The sequence below is a fragment of the Rana temporaria genome, chromosome 8 (assembly GCF_905171775.1).
Source record: "Rana temporaria chromosome 8, aRanTem1.1, whole genome shotgun sequence".
In the NCBI taxonomy this organism is placed as follows: Eukaryota; Metazoa; Chordata; class Amphibia; order Anura; family Ranidae; genus Rana; species Rana temporaria.
The window spans coordinates 28,384,348-28,401,360 of NC_053496.1; the positions used below are offsets into that span (position 1 = coordinate 28,384,348).

The 17,013-nt window shown below is 45.3% G+C and overlaps 1 non-coding gene across 1 annotated transcript; it reads right to left on the reverse strand.

Moving 5' to 3' along the window:
- Window positions 1–3,214: 3,214 nt before the first annotated feature.
- Window positions 3,215–3,286, reverse strand: TRNAR-UCU. The gene has a single exon. It is a non-coding gene; the product is annotated as a tRNA-Arg (tRNA).
- Between the last annotated feature and the right edge of the window lie 13,727 nt (window positions 3,287–17,013).

A 17,013-nucleotide genomic window follows, 5' to 3' on the forward strand; every position in this document is an offset into this window, starting at 1 on the left:
ACCCTGCTCTCTCTCTCTGCACCATACCCTGCTGTCTCTCTCTATGCCCCATATCCTGCTCTCTCTCTCTCTGTCCCATGCCCTGCTCTCTGCCCATACACTGCTCTCTCTCTCTGCCCCATACACTGCTCTCTCTCTCTCTCTCTGCCCCATACCCTGCTCTCTCTGCCCCATACCCTGCTATCTGCCCATACCCTGCTCTCTCTCTGCACCATACCCTGCTCTCTCTCTGCACCATACCCTGCTCTCTCTCTCTGCACCATACCCTGCTCTCTCTCTCTCTCTCTCTCTCTGCCCCATACCCTGCTCTCTCTCTCTCTGTCCCATGCCCTGCTCTCTGCCCATACCCTGCTCTCTCTCTCTCTGCCCCATACACTGCTCTCTCTCTCTCTCTGCCCCATACACTGCTCTCTCTCTCCCTGCCCCATACCCTGCTATCTGCCCATACCCTGCTCTCTCTCTGCACCATACCCTGCTCTCTCTCTGCACCATACCCTGCTCTCTCTCTCTCTGCCCCATACCCTGCTCTCTCTCTCTCTCTCTCTCTCTCTCTCTGTCCCATGCCCTGCTTTCTGCCCATACCCTGCTCTCTCTCTCTCTCTGCCCCATACACTGCTCTCTCTCTCTCTCTCTCTCTGCCCCACACACTGCTCTCTCTCTCTGCCCCATACCCTGCCATCTGCCCATACCCTGCTCTCTCTCTCTGCCCCATACCCTGCTTTCTCTCTGTACCATACCCTGCTCTCTCTCTCTCTGCCCCATACCCTGCTCTCTCTGCCCCATACCCTGCTATCTGCCCATACCCTGCTCTCTCTGCCCCATACCCGGGGCTCTCTCTGCCCCATACCCGGGTCTCTCTCTGCCCCATACCCGGGTCTCTCTCTGCCCCATACCCTGCTCTCTCTCTGCCCCATACCCTGCTCTCTCTCTGCCCCATACCCTGCTCTCTCTGCACCATACCCTGCTCTCTCTCTCTGCACCATACCCTGCTCTCTGTCTCTGCCCCATACCCTGCTCTCTGTCTCTGCCCCATACCCTGCTCTCTCTCTCTGCCCCATACCCTGCTATCTGCCCATACCCTGCTATCTGCCCATACCCTGCTATCTGCACATACCCTGCTCTCTGTCTGCCCCATACCCTGCTATCTGCCCATATCCTGCTATCTGAACATACCCTGCTCTCTGTCTGTCCCATACCCTGCTATCTGCCCATACCCTGTTCTCTACCCCATGCCCTGATATCTGCCAATACCTTGCTCTCTGCCCCATGCCCTGATATATGCCCCATGCCCTGATGTCTGCCCATGCCCTGCTTTGTGCCCCATGCCCTGCTCTTTGCCTCATACTCTGATGTGTGCCCCTATGCCCTGCTCTGTGCCTCCTTGCCCTGCTCTGTGCCCCCTTGCCCTGCTCTGTGCCCCCTTGCCCTGATGTGTGCCCCCATGCTCCGATGTGTGCCCCATGCTCTGCTACCTGCCCCCATGCCCTTCTGTGTGCCCCCATGATGTGCCCTGTGATGTGTCCCATGATCTACTGTGTGCCCCCGTGATATGCCCTACTGTGTGCCCCATGATGTGCTCTATGTTGTACCCCATGATGTGTCCTACTGTGTGCCCCATGCCCTACTATGTGTCCTGGTTCACAAATTCAATTGCAGCAGCACTGCATCTGTTCATGTGAGATACTCTGCATATTGCAGCAGCACTGCATTTCTTTCTGTGAGATACTCTGCATATTACAGCAGCATCACTGCATTTCTTTCTGTGAGATACTCTGCATATTACAGCAGCGGCACTGCATTTCTTATCCTAACCCCAACCCTAATCCTAACCCTAACCCCCTAACCCCCAACCCTAACCCCCTAACCCCAACCCTAACCCCCAACCTTAACCCTAACCATAACCCCTAACCCCCTAACCCCAACCCTCACCCTCACCCCCAACCTTAACCCTAACCATAACCCCCTAACCATAACCCCCTAACCCTAACCCCAACCCTAACCCCCACCCTAACCCTAACCCCCTAACCCCAACCCTAGCCCTAACCGTCCTCCTAGGTCAAGATTATTTTTTTTGTTTTGTTTTTTATGTTATTTTAAGTTATTTCCCTATCCATGTTTACTTGACATGCTCTTCCCGACATTTTTCTGCCATTTGCAGCCCTCTAGCCCTTTCCATTAGTTTTTTAGAGACTTTTTAGTAGTCAAAAGTCCAGGTCCCCATTGACTTCACTGTACAGCCGCCCCCGCAACAGCGAGAGGCACAATGTGAGAACTACACCCCCCCCCTCCCCGCTGTTTGTATAGGTATCAATTGTGCCCGTGAAATGGTATCTCCCATGGTCTCTGATCATCTCCTGTATCATGTCTGCAGTCTCTGATCATCTCCTATATTATGTCTGCAGTCTTTTGCCACCTCTTGTATCATGTCTGCAGTCTCTGACCATCTCCTGTATTATGTCTGCAGTCTCTGACCATCTCCTGTATTATGTCTGCAGACTCTGACCATCTCCTGTATCATGTCTGCAGTCTCTGATCATCTCCTGTACTATGTCTGCAGTCTCTGATCATCTCCTGTACTATGTCTGCAGTCTCTGATCATCTCCTGTACTATGTCTGCAGTCTCTGGTCATCTCCTGTATCATGTCTGCAGTCTCAGATCATCTCCTGTATCATGTCTGCAGTCTCTGATCATCTCCTGTATCATGTCTGCAGTCTCTGATCATCTCCTGTATTATGTCTGCATTCTCTGATCATCTCCTGTACTATGTCTGCAGTCTCTGGTCATCTCCTGTATCATGTCTGCAGTCTCTGATCATCTCCTGTATCATGTCTGCAGTCTCTGATCATCTCCTGTACTATGTCTGCAGTCTCTGGTCATCTCCTGTATCACCACCAATGCAAAAAGTAGCATGTCTTTTATTGTGTGGAAGGAAACCGGAGAGCTCAGAGATGATGGCAAGAAAGAAAGATAGAGAGAAGTAAAGAAAGAAAGAGGGATGGAGGGAGAAAGATAGAAGGAAAGAAAGCGAGAGAGTAGGGAAGAAAGAAAGAAAGAAAGAAAAAGAAAGAAAGAAAGAAGCGAAAGATAGAAGAAAAGAAAGAGAGCAAAGGAAAGAAAGAGAGAGAGAAAGAAAGAAAGAAAAATTATTCTGTATAACACTTTACCCCCTGGGGACTCGATACACTTAGAAGGTGAGGCAGATCTCTTGGAGATGGCGTTGGCCGGGAATCGAACCCGGGTCATCTGCTTAGAAAGCAGCTATGCTCACCACTGCACCACCAACGCTAAAAGTAGCATGTGTTTCATCGTGTGGGAGGAAACCAGAGAACCCAGAGGAAACTCAAACTCCATGCAGATAGTGTCCTGGTCAGGATTTGAACCAAGGACCCCAGTGCTGCAAGGCTAACCACTAAGCCTCTGTGCTGCCCATATACGGGCTCTGTTCTATAAGGCCCGCCCCCGCTGAGCGGGGTACATCAGTGATGTCTAAAAGCAGACACCCTAGGCCTAGAGAATAAAATAGCGGTAGTTTCAAATTCTTTATGTCACAATATTACTGCAAAGGTCTAGGAAACACAAAATTAATCTTTGCGAAAAACCCCCCCACAATAAACGACCTACATTTTTGGTAAAATATAAAAGACGAGGTCGCACCAAGTAAATAGATATCCAACATGTCAAACCTTAAATTTGTGTGCGCCTGTGAAATGGCAACATACTTTAGTACCCGATATTTTCTATAGGCAACAATTCAAAAGCCCTCTATAGGTCATCAGTTTAGTGTTACGGAGTAGGAGGAGGTCTGGTGCTAGAATTATCGCTCTCACTCCGGCATACGCGGCCATATGTAACATGTATTGCAGTCAATGTTTTCACATGTAGGTGCCCTCGACGTGAACCATTCAGTTCTCATGGGCATATTTTTTGGTGGTGGTGGGGGGGGGCCTCAAACTTTTTTTTGTTAGTGGGGTTAGAATGTGTAATTGAGTGTAACTTTATTTTTTTTTCTGCTTACGTTTTTTTTATCACGTTTTTTTTTCCCCATCACATAATGGACACAAAGTCCCCTGTGTGATGATTTTTTAGGTGACAGGTTCTCTTTAATGAGACATCCAGGGTCTCCAATGTCCCCTCAGGGGCTCCACCGAATGTAATGAATACACATCGCACTGCAATACATCGCTTCCCGGCTATGCTAGCGTGGGGGGGGGGGGGGGGAGTGACAGGCTGACCCGGAAGTGATGTCATACACAACACTTTCTGGGTCACAGCAAGAAGGGGAGGACAGCGGACATGTGTTCCTTCTTCTCCCTCCCCTCCACACGCTGTGTCAGTCCTGGGCCTGCGGATTGGCAAGTGGAGCCTGAGTGGGGGGTGCTACTGAACCGGGGATCTGCTGAGCAAGAGTACTAAAAAATCTGGGGTTGTGCTGAGTGGGGTTTACTAATAGGCTGGGGTTGTGCTGAGTGGGGTGTACTAATAGGCCGGGATTGTGCTGAGTGGGGTGTACTAATAGGCTGGGGTTGTGCTGAGTGGGGGTACTAATAGGCTGGGGTTGTGCTGAGTGGGGGGTACTAATAGGCTGGGTTTGTGCTGTGTGGGGGGTACTAATAGGCTGGGGTTGTGCTGAGTGGGGGGTACTAATAAGATGGGGATTTGCTGAGTGGGGGTACTAATAGGTTGGGGATGTGCTGAGTGGGGTGTACTAATAGGCTGGGGTTTTGCTGAGTGGAGGGTACTAATAGGCTGGGGTTCTACTGTGCCCCCATTAAAACAAATGTAAACTCAACACACACAGATTATTTGCCAAGCTTCAAAAAAGCATCGCCGAAGCATACAAAAAAAGCATGTTAAAGCGGTAGGCACCTTTAACCACTTTCCGACAAGCCGCCGCACTTTTACTGCAGCAACATGACTTGGCTGGGCAAAACTACGTTATGTTACATCGCTTCGCCCTGTGGCCACTAGGGGCACGCGCCTGCTGCTCGCCCCCAGAGCAGATGCGAGTGCCCGGTGGGCGCGATGACCGCCGGGCACCCACGATCGCTCGTGACAGACAAACTTTGGAACGGTGAAGGAGCGGTGTGTTTACCCCTCCTCCACTGCTTCTGCCCATTGAAATCAATGAGACAGCGTGGCTATACCGCCCGCAATGCGCAATGCTTCAGCAGCGCACTGCGGGCGGTTTTAACCCTTTCTCGGCCGCTAGCGGGGGTTAAAAGCTAGTGGCCGAAATGCATTTTAGCACTAGAAGTAGCCTCTAAAAAGAGCATGAAATCTGCTTCCCTTTCAGTGCAATGAGTATTTTGACACTGGGGCGGTGCGCTTGCGGAACATTAGAAAAAGACCTGCAAGCAGCATCTTTGGAGCGGCTTGGAAGCGCTATAAATGGGATGGAGACCTACGTACCTCTGAGTCATGGTCTCATCAAGTCCCACTTCTATATACATATATATATATTATTGTGATATATAGATTTGTTTACATTTATATTTTAAAAAAAAACATTCTTAATATATTTTTCCCAAATATATTGACATATATTTGAAATACTACAATTTTGGCCATATTCAATATATTTAAAAAATATATTCCAATATATTTGTTAATATATCATTGAATATAATTTGAAATGTATTTTGGAATGCAAATATGCTACAAATATATGCATAAATATATGTTAAATGTACTTCTGAATGCATTTAGTAATATATTTTAGCAGCCATAAATATATTGCAAAGTGCATTTTGGAATGCATTGTGAATATATTCATAAATATATGTTAAATGTATGTTACTTCTGAATGCATTTAGCCATATATTGCCGAATATATTTACAATGCATTTCAAAATGCACTTTGCAATATACAGTATTATATATATGTCCTCCACACTCTGGAGGAGTCTGAATGGGAATGCCCCACTCTGGTGGAATCTGAACCAGAACACCCCACTCTGGAGGAATCTGAACGGGAATGCCCCACACTGGTGGAGTCTGAATAGGAACGTCCTACTCTGCTGGAAACTGAACGTGAATGTCACACTCTGCGGGAGTCTGAACGTGAGTGTCAAACTCTGCTGGAGTCTGATAATGAATATGAAATCATACAGGGTGCTGCCCGATATGGTGGTAATACGTATGTGTGGTAGTTGGGTACAGGTACTGATTCCAAAATAAATAGTTTTTTTACTATGTTTTTTTTTTGGTGCCACTGGAAGTCCTATATATCTCTATATAATTTCCCTACATAATTTTATTAGGATGATGGTACCACCCCTACTTGTATGGGGCTTGTCTATATTTTATGCATTATCTACTGTAATGGGATTGTGTCAATGGTTTCCTAAGTTTTTTTTATATTTGGTGGATACATTGTACGAACTCTATTGGGTGCTGGATGTTACAAATTCACATTTCTTGGATCATCAGTTATATCGAACTACGTCAAAATAATTTACCATCCAGGTGTACTAGTGTAAGGGAGAGGGGTGGGAGAGCGTGGGGGGACAAATATGGCCTTTCAACAAGATCCAAAGACAACATGCCCTCAACATTGGGAGGGTGCTTTGGGGTGCCCCCCAAAGCACCTTGTCCCCATGTTGATGGGGACAAGGGTCTCATCCCCACAACCCTTGCCCGGTGGTTGTGGGGGTATGCGGGCGGGAGGCTTATCAGAATCTGGAAGACCCCTTTAACAAAGGGGACCCCCAGATCCTGACCCCCCCCTGTGTGAAATGGTAATGGGGTACACTGTACCCCTACCATTTCACAAAGGAAGTGTAAATTCTTGTAAAAAACCGACCTCCTCTCACCGCTGGACACAGCCCAGCGAATGACGCGCTGAAGCTGTGACATTACTTATATAGAGGAGGCAGGGCCACCCGTCACGTGACCCCACACCCTCTGACGTACCCTCTGCTACGTCACTGGGGAAGCCCAGGAAGAGGGAAGACGGGGCTTACCCGCGTGATCGGGTCCTGTGTCCTGCTTGCCATGGATACGAGTGAGGGCAAGATGGCCCCCACCCGTCTCCATAGCATAGCAGGGCTGAAGCGACGTCAAAACGTCACTTAAAGGCACATTTTTTTATTGTCTTTTTTTTATTTTTATTATTATTGCATTTTGACCCCAGATCTCATATTTAAGAGGACCTGTCATGCTTTATTCTATTACAAGGGATGTTTACATTCCTTGTAATAGGAATAAAAGTGACCCATTTTTTTTTTAAACAGTGTAAAAATAAATAAAAACGGTGGTTAAATAAGGAGCACCTGTCACACAAATACAGATTTCCCGCTAAACGCCATGTATTATACAGATACCAAGCCTGCCTGAGGCAGCAGAAAAACAATGTATAGGCCATGCTGGAGAGATGTAAGCAGTTGTGTGATCAGAGATTGCTGATGTATGAATGCTCCTTGTCAGCGGAGAAATGAGGCCAGCTGGGATGTGATGGGATGGTGACAGTCACAATAATATACTAACAGAGGTGTGTTTGATCACCTAGGAAGAGTTATGACAAGCGGGAAGAGCATGGAACTTGTCCTGGTCAAGAAGAAGGTTTGCGCGGCAGAGGAAATGTCACCATAATGTCAACCAAATGAAAAGAGCAACAGAACGCTTCCACTTACTTCCAGAGGAGTCTGTCTGCAATAGACACACGCCTGCCTGATGTGAAGGAATCCGTGGGATGGTTCTGTGTTCTGCAGATCTTATCACTGCATGTTTTATGCTTTTTTGTTTTTATTTTTCTTCTTGAGCATAAAAGTATAAGTGTGGATGCAGGATTTTACAGTGCTATATCCCAAATAGAATAGGAGTGTAGAACTACAGTAAGCACTATTTGCATCTAAACAAGCCACATTCCCAATATCATTTAAAGCAGCGGTTCCCAACCTTTTTGGCACCGGGGATCGCCTGCGTGGGGGGGGGGGGGGGGGGGTTTAAGCAATTTTTGCAGGCAATTTTTTGGGGCAATGGCTGGTGTTGGCGCTTCAATCATCATGGCACCAGGGTTGATATGGTGTCAGGATGATTGAAGCGCATTATTTCTATCATTACATTGTAATATGAAATTAAATAGTTCAACTCACCATAATGCAGAATCAGTGGGAGCCCTGAGTGTGGCACTTGCCACCTTCGTCTGCCACCAGATGCAACTTGCCACGTCGCCTGTCAATAGATGTGGATTGTCACCTGCCACCTACCAGATGCGGATTGTCATTTGCCATGTCGCCTGCCACCAGATGCGGATTGTCACTTGCCACCATCGCCTGCCTTCAGATGCAACTTGTCACTTGCCACGTCGCCTGTCACTAGATGTGGATTGTCACCTGCCACCCACCAGATGCGGATTGTCATTTGCCATGTCGCCTGCCACCATATGCGGATTGTCACTTGCCACCATCGCCTGCCTTCAGATGCAACTTGTCACTTGCCACGTCGCCTGTCACTAGATGTGGATTGTCACTGAATTGGTGGCAGCACATACATGCGCATTGGTCCATTGAGCACAGAGGCAGGCCTCGGCGCAGTGGTGGGTTCCGAGTGAGGGTGGAACTGTGGTGATGCGGGACAGGCGGTGAGAGATGATGTCATCTCTCTGCTCGTCCACCGCACCTCCAACATTGTAGCAGCCTGGCTGTGAGGGCGGAACAGCGTTGATGTGGGGTGGGCAGTGAGAGATGATGTCATCTCTCTGCTCACCCGCCGGTGTTAATTTCGTCGACTAAAACATTTAGTCGACTAAATGAATACTATTTTATACTAAATACTAAAATAGGACTAAACCTAAAACAATTGAGATGACTAAAATAGGACTTAAACAAAAAGAGAACAAACATGGTATGGCTCCCAATAATTTTCAATAGTTTTAAAGTAGGCCAAGGACAGACAACAAATTTTGGGTGGCAAGACTGGAGTTGTTCTACACAGTGAGGGCCTATCCGCACCCTTTAATGTGGTAGGACAGCTCATTCATTTTCAATTGGTTAGCAATCAACCTTAAAGTGGAGGTCCAGCCTGAAAAAAAAAGTAAGTAAGGGACGCCGGCAGTGAAGCCTTCAGGTTTCACAGCCGGGTTCCTATTGCGCATGTACTTTCTGAATGGTCCCCTAGTCTTCTTTGACACACACAGGCAGCGGGGGGAAGGAGGACAGGCCGGACATCATGCAGATCACCGAATGGCGATCTTACCCGAAAGTGGTAGCGGGTACCTGTCAAAACCAGGTACCCGCTCCCCACTTCCCCCAAAAAAGTGCCAAATGTGGCAGTGGAGGAGGGAAGTGTTTCTAACAAGCGGAGATTCCCCTTTTGGATGGAGCTCCACTTTAACATAAAAAAAAAGACCAAAGTAAACCTATAGAGTTTTTGGCAAGGAAGCACCACAACACCGCTTGATCATCAGACTATTTGTCTTGACCACCATTTTATTGACATGGACATTTTATGAAGACTTTATTGCTATACAGTGGTACCTTTGATTACAAGCATAATTCTTTCCAGAGAATGCTTTGTAATCCAAAGCACTTGTATATCAAAGCGGGTTTCCCCTTAAGAATCTATGGAAACTCAGATAATTAGTTCCACAGTGACTGCTATTGTATGCAGCACCGCATGTGGCCAGAGGTGGGTGGGGCACAGGAGACACTCAAAAACACTTATAGACAGATTCAAGTAGACCTGCCTACTGTTAGGCACGCGTAGCGTATCTCATATACGCTACGCCGCTGTAAGTTAGAGAGGCAAGTGCTGTATTCACAAAGCACTTACATCCTAAGTTACGGCGGCGCAGCGTAAATGTGCCGGCATAAGCGCGCCTAATTCCAATTGTGAGGTGGGCGTGTTTTATGTAAATAAAGCATGACCCCACGTAAATGACGTTTTTAATGAACGGCGCATGCGCCGTCCGTGGACGTATACCAGTGCGCATGCTCCAAATTACGCCGCAAAGACTCATTGGTTTCGACGTGAACGTAAATTACGCCCAGCCCCATTCACGGACGACTTACGCAAACGACGTAAAAATTAAAAAATTCGACGCGGGACCGACCTCCATACTTGACATTGGCTGCGCCATCTTTTTGGTGGAATATCTTTACGCCTGAAAACGCCTTACGTAAATGGCGTATCTTTACTGCGACGGGCAAGCGTACGTTCGTGAATAGGCGTATCTCGCTGATTTACGCATTCTAGCCGTAAATCAGCGTACACGACCCTAGCGGCCAGCGTAAATAGGCAGCTAAGATACGACGGTGTAAGGAGGTCGTACCTTAGCTACATTTAAGCAAATCTCAATTTGAGAATACACTTACATGTACAACGGCGCAGATTCTGAGTTACGATGGCGTATCTACTGATACGCCCGTCGTAAGTTTCCTGAATCTGGCTATTAGGGTGTTTCCGAGCGGCTCTGAGTGCATCTAAGCGGCTCCAAGTGTCACCGGCACCCCCACACCTCTGGCCGAATGCAGTACTGCACACCCCCATTGGCTTAAATCCTACTCGTCTTGCAAGACAACGCTCACAAACCGAGTCAGGATTTAAAAAAAATAATAGCTTGTATTGCGAAACGCTCATAAACCCCATTACTCGCAATCGGAGGTATTACTGTATAGGTTTTATAGATACTGTATACCACTACATTTTTTACATAAGATGATTACAGTATGTTTTACTTTTAGTTTTATTTATTTTTTGTACGTTAGCCTAGAAGAAGAAGATGGAGACTTTCTTCCCCTAAAACACGTTGGCTGTATTTGAGGTTCTTAAAGCGGGAGTTCACCCATTTAAAAAAAAAATAAAAATCTCCCCTTAGCTTCCTGCTCGTTCGGTCTAGGGGAATCGGCTATTTATATTAAAATATGAGCAGTACTTACCCGTTTTCGAGCTGCATCTTCTTCCGTCGCTTCCGGGTATGGGTCTTCGGGAGCGGGCATTCCTTCTTTATTGACATTCTTCCGAGAGGCTTCCGACGGTCGCATCCATCGCGTCACTCGTAGCCGAAAGAAGCCGAACGTCGGTGCGGCTCTATACTGCGCCTGCGCACCGACGTTCGGCTTCTTTCGGAAAATCGTGACGCGATGGATGCGACCGTCGGAAGCCTCTCGGAAACCTGTCAATCAAGAAGGAACGCCCATTCCCGAAGCCCATACCCGGAAGCGACGGAGAGGATGCGTCTCGTAAACGGGTAAGTACTGCACATATTTTAAAATAAATAGCCGATTCCCCTAGTAATAACGAGCAGGAATCTAAGGGGGAAAAGTGCCCTCTAAGGGTGAACCCCCGCTTTAACCATTAAATGCTTCAAAAAGACCTTTAAGTGAAATGATCTGTTGTACTAGGCGCTCCTCCAATAATCTACCGCCTTGCATGTGGCCACTGGGCCACAGATTGGAAACCAGGGCCTGAAATGGCATATCTCTATCTATATACCGTATTTTCCGGCGTATAAGACGACTTTTTAACCCCATAAAATCTTCTTAAAAGTCGGGGGTCGTCTTATAAGCCGGTAACCTAACATCCTCACCTTTTCCTAAGACATGCAGAATCGCGGCCGTACATTTTTCAAAGCCGCGCCTCCTACTTCTTCTGTTCCGTGATAGGCGGAACACTCAGCTTCCCAGGAGACACTGTGTTTAGTGTCCGCCTATCACGGAGGCCCTCTCGTCCTGTGTTTAGTTTCCGCCTATCAGGGAGGCCCTCTCGTCCTCGGTATCAGGGAGGCCCTCTCGGCCAGGTTTGCAAGATAACTGAAATACATCCCAGGTGATATAATTTGCTGCTCAGTGATTGCAGCATTCTAGTCTGCATCTCCCCAAGGTAATACATAAAACCTGGCCTGTTAGTGGGCCCTGAGGACAGGAGTTGATGACCACTGACCTAGATCCGAGTGTAAGTGGGAGTGGGTACCTATCAAAACAAGGTACCCACTGCCCCAAAAAATTTAATGTGCCAAGACTTGGGGAGGAGACAGAAAAATGTAACGCCCCCTTTTGGATGAAGTTCCGTTTTAAGCAAATCCCACTTTCTCAGGAGATTTTAGTCCACATCTGCCTTCTTATATCTTATATGTGGGTTGTGAAATATATATATATATATATATATATATATATATATATATATTGTGACAGGAAGTCAGGTAAATCTGTGGGTGTTGTCACAAACGGGAGATACATTTCTGCCTTGTTTAGACAATACACCAATTGTTATTAGGCGTCGGCTGCAGAAGTAGCCAGAAAGGGTTTAAGGGCGTTGGAAAACTTCAGCTGTTCAGAATGAGGCAATTAAGGCCTCTATAAGTAATCCAGACGATTACCACTGATTTGCTGCATCCTGAGGCTTTCTGAGTGAAGGAGAGCAGTAGCTGAAAGTCTTCTGAGGAGGTGATTGATTTTTCTGTGTGATAAAAATCAAAAGACTATTGTTTTTCTGCTGTATGACCAGCAGTGTCTGCCCAGCACTAGACTGTGCCAGACTCCATAGATAGGTTCCTGTGTGGTGAAGATAGATGCCCCAAGTGGCCAGGGTTTATTTTATGTTTGATTTTGTTTATGCTGTTTGGATGCTTGCACTTGTTTCCAGCAAGATGGACGAATAAACCAAAATCTTTGTTTTTCAACCGTCTTCGACTGCCTTTCTGTATAAATTCAGTGTGTAGTGAACCCATCCAGGGGGTCACACACCCCGCTACCGAGCTAACCCCTTACAATATGTATACCAAAATTGCAATTTTAAGACGTTCCTCAATCACATAACCTGCCGTGTACCGCCTAATTTCTTACTCTATGTCAAATACCCTCACCTAGATAGTCTGCTTCCTCGCATAGCTTCTTTCTATGACTTTGTCAAATATATTACATTGTCTCGGCTCATTTTTAAAATTGTCATGTTCCTGTATTTCGAGCATCACTTACTAAATCAGATTGGCGTAAAATGAAGGATGGATGGCCGCACTCCAAACCAAACAGGTTGTCTTTATTTAAACGAACAGCAAAAACATACCAGATCACAGCAACAGAAACAGGAGGATAACCGACGTTTCGCACTGACTTAGTGCGAAATAAGCACTAAGTCAGTGCGAAACGTCGGTTATCCTCCTGTTTCTGTTGCTGTGATCTGGTATGTTTTTGCTGTTCGTTTAAATAAAGACAACCTGTTTGGTTTGGAGTGCGGCCATCCATCCTTCATTTTACACCAATGCTTTCCTAGTGCACTGCCAGCACCCTTGGAATCCTACACCTGTGTATGACCCTATAGCAGACCCACCTTGAGCGGTGATTTTCCTTCTTCTACTAAATCAGATTGTCTTTACTTAAAGTGGACACATTAGATATATTTTTTCTTTGATCATTCAAATAATGTGAAAGTGCTTCCAGATATGTATTACCTATCACAGAGATCACATTACTTCCCTTAACAATGCCTTCATCTACTTTTTACTTCAGAAGGGCAGTTCCATCTTTGTTCAAGCATCTTCCAGGGTCTCCATCTACATCCTGGACTGAAATACCTGTTTAGAAGCGACATAAGCATGTAAATCTTTGGCAATGTTTACATATGTCTGACTCAGATTAGCCCCTGCTGCCCCCTCACATCTTGTGTGGTACACACGTTACAATGTTGTAGTCAGATCACTGGTGGAGAAAAGACTGAGGTAATGCTTCCTCCTGCCTGCAGCAGACTAAAGACATCATCTCAGCTTAGGCAAAGTCCTTATACTTTGCCCCAAGGACTGCTTTTTAATGATAGATTTTTTTTTATTTTTTATTATGTATGCTGTATATCGTGGCCTTGGGAATTTATTTATTTAGACTTTTCAATTTACTTAAAGGTCCACATTTAGTCATAATGAGCAGTTATATTATTGCAGTATTGCAGATCCATTATTGCAGATCAGACCTAATGTGTATACAAACTCTAAAAACAAGTCCTCACTGACCATTGTAGCTACAGGCACTGTGGAACAATTAATTCTCAAAATTCAAAGCAGAAGCACTGAAGCAGCTCATCTTGCTCCCAGCAGAGATTTAGCAGCATTTTAACCTTCTAATCTCTGAATATAGAGCAGAGGCTTTGAGAGGGGTAAACATTGGGAACTGAGCTGCTGAAAACAATGACTTAAATGACTTTGGTGCTTCTGCTGTGTACTTGAATTTCCTAACAGTGCTTGTAGCTAAAGAGGTCATAGATAAACTTTAAGGTTGAACATGCACATGCAGATGTTTCACCAGAAAGAAAGAGTGATGGGCATCTTATGAAATAAGTATTATCCCACCAGAGCCCCAAAGGAAGGCTGGGCTGGGGGGCATTCATCTCCGAAGCCATTACAAATAATATATGTTTCGCTGGTGACCCTGAGTGGAGAAACTCTCTACTTTAGATCCTAATCAGAGCAGGATCCTCAATTATTCTAAGATATTGGGCTATATACTGTATATAGTAGCTATCTGCTTCCTGTTCAGACTGACAAACTCAACACCTGGTAGAGGAATCTCTTCCATCATTGATTTTCTTTGTAGCTTTAAAGCGGGGGTTCACCCAAAAAAAATGTTTTTAACATTACATCCAGCATACTAAGGACATTTACTGTATGCAGGTCGTTTTTTTTTTCTCACAACATACCATTATATTGTCATTTTGTCCAGGGCTTCCGGGTTCTGATGACTGCGGGACTGGGCGTTCCTATCCTTGGAATACATGATTGACGGCTTGTGAAACAGTTCCCCTGTCGCACAACGTGCGTCACCAGATTTCCGGAAATAGCCGAGCTGCGAGTCGGCACTATACGGCGCCTGCGCCCGCCGTGTAGAGCTGACTGCACAGGCGCCGTATAGTGCCGACTCGCAGCTCGGCTATTTACGGAAATCTGGTGATGCGCGTTGTGTGACAGGGGAACTGTTTCACAAGCCGTCAATCATGTAATCCAAGGATAGGAACGTCCAGTCCCGCAGTCATCAGAACCCTGAGGCAGGGATAGAAACGCCCAGTCCCGCAGTCATCAGAACCCGGAAGCCCTAGACAAAATCTGAATATAATGGTATGTAAGGAGAAAAAAAAAAGACCTACAGTAAATGTCCTTAGTATGCTGGCTCTAGTGTTAGACATTTGTTTTTAGGGTGAACCCCCGCTTTAAGATATTATGTGACAGAAAGCATTTGGAACAAAGTCCCTCTTCCCCCTTCATTTTGTCTGTCATTTTGGTCAGATCTATAAAGTTGTATATAAAATGCACTACTTATCTATCAAACAGTGGTTCCCATTGTTAAACCTTTAATCCAATTTCTAAATCGCTGCTTTTGTAGGTTCCAAAAGCCAATTTAAAATAAAAGTAGTAGAAAAATAGCACTTGTGGGTTTAACCAATCATTTTTTTTGTACAATTCTCCTTTAAGGGGGCGTGGGAAGGGGGAGTGTCCTATGCCTACATTAACAAAATCGTTTTACAACAGGGTTAAACTGAGGATACGCCCATGATATAAAGTGTCACATCCTAACTAAGAGAGATTGGGATGGAAAAGAAATATGGAGTTTTTAGGCACAGGTACACGTTTTCATATTATTTTATTTATTACAAAAGTTTAAAAAACTAAAATTGATTAATACATATAGAATATAATGCCTAAGGGGAGTTGAATCATAACTAAAACCACCATAACCTAATCTTGGTAGTAAACATGGGTCTATTGAAAGACATATGGGCTCGGTGGGAGTGGATATGATGTGAATTTGCTCTACATGTTGCGCACTTCGGCGCTTTCTTCCGGGGGTTAGGCAGATGTTTTAAATGGACAAAAGAAAGAAAAACCATATAGTTCAAAGAATAATCATAATAACAATTGATTTTTCAAAACAGTTACAACAATATCTCACATGGCCATGGTTTTGGTTATGATTCAACTCCTCTTAGGCGTTATGTGCTATATGTATTAATCAATCTTTGTTTATGTTTTTAAGCTTTTGTAATAAATACAATTATATGATTTTATGAAAACATGTACCTGTGCCTTAAAAGTCCTTATTCCTTTTCCATTCCAATCTCTCCTATGCCTATATACTTTTGCTAATTGGTCGGAGCGAAGGGAATATTTCTTTAGTTTCGGGTGCATGGCCGTTCAGCTTCGCTCACATGTTCTTCTGCCTTGGCTCAAATCCTGGCCAGCCACCTGCCGATCTCCTTGCTTTCCCTGGCGGAGTGATCTTCCTCCGCTCCCCATCCAGTAGTAGCCAGGGCCCAAAGAGTAAGACTTGAGAGCCTGTGAGGTGGGCGGCGACGGGCAGAGAGTGGCTGATTGTTGCAATTACTAGTAAAGAAAAAATATGTCCCCGGATTTCATTTTAAAAATCTGGTCACCTTATGTTAGTGGGCCCTGAGGACAGGAGTTGATGACGACTGACCTAGATCCGAGCGTAAGTGGGAGTGGGTACCCATCAAAACAAGGTACCCATTGCCCCAAAAAATGTAATGTGCCAAAACTTGGGGAGGAGACAGAAAAATGTAACGCCCCCTTTTGGATGAAGTTCCGTTTTAAGCAAATCCCACTTTCTCAGGAGATTTTAGTCCACGTCGGCCTTCTTATATCTTATATGTGGGTTGTGAAATATATATATATATATATATATATATATATATATATATATATATATATATACCAAAATTGCAATTTTAAGGCGTTACTCAATCACATAACCTGCTGTGTACCGCCTAATTTCTTACTCCATGTCAAATACCCTCACCTAGATAGTCTGCTTCCTCGCATAGCTTCTTTCCATGACTTTGTCAAATATATTACATTGTCTCAGCTCATTTATAAAATTGTCATGTTCCTGTATTTCGAGCATCACTTACTAAATCAGATTGTCTACTCTTTACTTAAAGTGGACACATCAGATATATTTTTTTTTGATCATTCAAATAATGTGTAAGTGCTTCCAGATATGTATTACCTATCACAGAGATCACATTACTTCCCTTGACAATGCCTTCATCTATTTGTTTACTTCAGAAGGGCAGTT